This window comes from Bombina bombina, chromosome 5 (genome assembly GCF_027579735.1).
Source record: "Bombina bombina isolate aBomBom1 chromosome 5, aBomBom1.pri, whole genome shotgun sequence".
NCBI lineage: Eukaryota > Metazoa > Chordata > Amphibia > Anura > Bombinatoridae > Bombina > Bombina bombina.
In genome coordinates, this window is record NC_069503.1 from 67,738,146 (window position 1) to 67,742,463 (window position 4,318).

Consider the following 4,318-nt stretch of genomic DNA (forward strand, 5'->3'; position numbering starts at 1 on the left):
TTTTTCGGTCCCATTGGACCCTGAGACACAACTACTTATGGCTTTCACCTATGGGGGGCGCCAGATAGCATGGTGTCGTCTTCCTCAAGGCTATGTCTCATCATCGGCGGTATATTCGCTGGTGCTCCAGCGCACTTTGCAGGCATGGACATGCAGCTGGGGTTCAGTCCTCCTCCAGTACGTCGATGACCTGCTGTTGTGTAGTCCAAATCAGGAGGCAAATACAGCAGACACTATCAGTCTGCTTAAACACCTCGCTGCTGAAGGTCATAAAATAGCTAAGCACAAATTACAAGTAGGATTGAAAGAAGTAGATTATTTGGGTTTTGTACTTTCCAACGGTCACAGGTCCACTAGAAAAGACATGCTTACTTTTCTAGGTATGATAAACTATTGCAGACAATGGATTCCTGAGTGTTCCCATCATGATTCCATACTAAGACAAGCCACAAAGAGTGAAAACCCAGAATGTATACAATGGACCACAGACATGACTAGATCCTACATTGCACTTAAGACCAGTATTATTAGTGCCCCTGCTTTAGGACTACCTGATTATTGTAAACCATTTCATTTGTATGTGAGGGACAATTGTAAAACCATGGCTGCTGTCTGTGCCCAAGAACATGGCGGAGGCAATATGCGTCCCATAGCCTTTTATTCCAAAGTAGTCCCAGTACCGGTACAGGGGATGCCGGCATGTCTCCGAGCATTGGTGGCATGCGCCATGGCTGTGGAGATGGTTGAAACAATCACGCTAGGTCACCCAGTAGTACTACACACAAGTCATCAAGTTTTACATCTTGTAAAAAATGTTACCACACAACATATGACTGCCCAGAGACTCTCTGGTTATGAGTGTATATTGTTAAATAACACTAACCGTACTATTAAATATAGCAATAGCAACTCAGGTCCGGCTCAAATTCTTAATGCACTACTTTTAGGTTCACCAGATCTGACAACTGACCATGACTGTTTAGAGGTAATACATCATATCACCACACCATGAGCTGACTTAATGGACAAACCTTTTGACTATGCAGATAATGTATTTGTTGATGGCTCCTGTTCTAGACCTAGTGATTGGATTTACAAGACTGGGTATGCTGTCATACAGTTACCAGACATAGTACTAGATGCAGGACCTATTAATTATCCTTCAGCGCAGGCAGCAGAGCTAATAGCACTCACAAAAGCATGTGAAATGTTTAAGGATAAATCTGTTAATGTTTACACTGACTCTCGCTATGCTTTTGGGGTTGTGCATGATTTTGGTATGATATGGAAACAACGTGGGTTTGTTTCAGCAGATGGCAAGACCATATCTCATACCAATCTCATTAATGACCTTTTACAGGCAATACAACTCCCAAAAGATATAGCGATCATTCATTGCCGTGCACACACACATAGGACTGATCCTATTTCTATGGGTAATGCGCTGGCAGATAGAATTGCTAAAGAAGCTGCTTATGCTGCACATACAGCTGGACCATCTGTTCCAATGTATGCTGTTTTGTCCCCACCTTCATGTCCCACAGACCATATGCTGCATGAACTCCAGGGACATGGCACCACAAGTGACATGTCTTTCTGGGAAACTAAAGGGTTAACTTTAGATGAAAATGGGTTGTTTTCCAAAAAGGGAAAGGTGGGTATACCAGAGAGTAGCGCACCACTTTTTATAGCACAAGCCCATGGGGTAGGACATTTGGGGATAAAGCCAACAATACACTTGCTAAAGCAATCTTTTTATATGAATAATATAGATTAACACTGCAAATCATATATTAACAGATGTGTATATTGTTTGCAGGCGAACACAGTTATTCCTAATAAAGCAAAGCATGACCATTTGCCTGCACCTACGGCACCATTTACACACTTGCAAATTGATTTTACACATATGCCAAAGACTGGCAATAAACAGTTTTATTTGCTTGTCATAGATGATCAATTCTCTAAATGGCCTGAAGCATTTATTACACAGAGGGAAGATGCAAAAACAGTTGCTAAAATATTAGCCACTGAAATTAGACCCAGATTTGGTTGTCCACTCCAGATTAATTCTGATAATGGCCCTGCTTTTATTAGTAAGGTTACAAAAGAATTGGTACAATGGTTACAAATTAATTGGCATTTTCACATCCCATATCATCCTCAAAGTTCAGGAATAGTAGAAAGAATGAATCGTACTATTAAGGAAAAACTTTTAAAGGCAACAGCTGGTACATGGGTTAGATGGCAACAGTATTTACCTGCAATTTTGGCAGAAATTCGTATGACACCAAATCGGACAACTAGGTTGTCCCCATTTGAGGTCCTAATGGGAAGACCATTCCCAACTCCATGGGTAAAAGGTCTGCTTATCATTAAGAATGGTGATTTAGAGTGTATTAAGGAACAATATGTAAAGCAATTGATTGATGAGTTGAATGGCAACTATGGTTATGTGTCCTCTCGTTTACCTCTCCCTGCACAGGAACCAACACATCTTTTCAAGCCTGGAGACTTGGTCTGTATTCAACAGCTGAACAGATCTAAGAAAGGAGGTTTCCCATTCAGCAAACCCGTGACCGTGATAGCTGTAACAAGGACTGCAGTACTGACTGACGACAGGGATATCTGGATACATGCTTTGCGTGTCAAACTCTGTCCAAAGAGGGGAGAAGCAAGTGACAAGGTATCGGTCACCTGTCACAAAGACACAGAAGAAGAGTATGCCCAGGACTGGGCACGCCTCATAAAGACGCAGACAGCGGACGCTGTGGACAGTACTCCAGACCCCTGCATTCAGCATCCTGATTCATCTACCCCATTGCCAGATCTTTCAACAGTGGTATGCACGTTATGTGTAACAAAGGACAGTGATATTACCCTGAACACCATCAACAGTGTGAACAATATTTCAGCACCCTTTACTCAACAGTCCTCTAAGCAATTGTAATACCTGTTGTTTTTTTTGTGATGTTATATTGGTATCAATAATAGCTGATTAGAGGTAAAGACACAAAATACACCATACACAGACACGTTTCTACAAAGATTCTAAATTACTTAATGAGCCTTATTCATTGAAAGATATTGCAACACTGCATATTTCTTTCAATGAACTCTGAACCCTCCTTGACCACCATACCTGACGAACTTCCATCCTCTGCATCGACTATTTTGTATGACGAATCTAGTTTGACAGATTCTACTAACAACCCTCCCGTACTTATAGTTCCTAAAACCCCTCCATTAGAGGTTCCAACACAATCTCTAACAACTATTTTAGCCACTACTACAGCGTCACTCACAAATTTATTAAAAAGTAGGGAAAAAGGGGAGGAAAAGGGTATCAGGCTCTGCTATAGAAGAGGTTAGACGTAAATTGAGTCTTGGCAGTCACGAGGGTTGTGCTAGAATAAGGGAACTTTTTAACCAGCTCCAATATGATAGTAGCATTTTAAGAGAACAAAAGGACTGGCTTATACACGAGTTGAGACAGGTACAGATCTTTAATAGAGTACTTATACAAAATTTGCAAGCACACTCTTTGATTTGTCCTTTAGTCCAGTGTCCAGAGGTTACTGCTCTCGACTTATATAGACAGGTTGCCCCTCCACCACCTACTACTTCCAGTGCTTCTACATCTCATGGCCATATTGACAATATTATCGTCCAACTAGCTACCACATCTCTACCCAATGACCTCTGAACCTTTTGTTGCTTTCTTACATGATAATTTATCAAAGCCAGAACCCAATACTGCAGTTGCTCAAACTTCCTTATTATTAAGAAGTAAAAGTGAAATAGAATGGACAGATCCTGCTGAAGAGGAGTTTAAATGTAAGATACGCAGACAAAGCAAAACACAATATCAGAGAAGATTTCATAATAAATTACAGGAGAAGGCTCAACGATTCCATCACACTTGTTTAGTTTTAAGAACCCAAAGGAAAGCACTAGTTAAGGAGTTGCTGGAACTCACAGAACTTACTAAAACTATTCAGAGTATACTCGAGGAACATTTTTGGATTTGTTCTATAGCTCAGTGCTCAACTAGCTATCCGCACCTGGTAGTTTATGATATCCCCGAAGTAACTGAGAATCCTCCTATCCCCATTTCCCTGGGTTATGTTAATCTATAGATTATATAGAGAGCAGACACAGGGGAGAAAAAGGGATAACGCAGTTTTACCACACATACATTTCTTTGTAGGTATATCAGGGTGGTTTTATAAAATCTAATGAGTCACATCCCACTGAGTGTGCCTACTTACACTTCTCCTCCTTTGATAGAAGAGGAAACATCCCCACAACCAATACG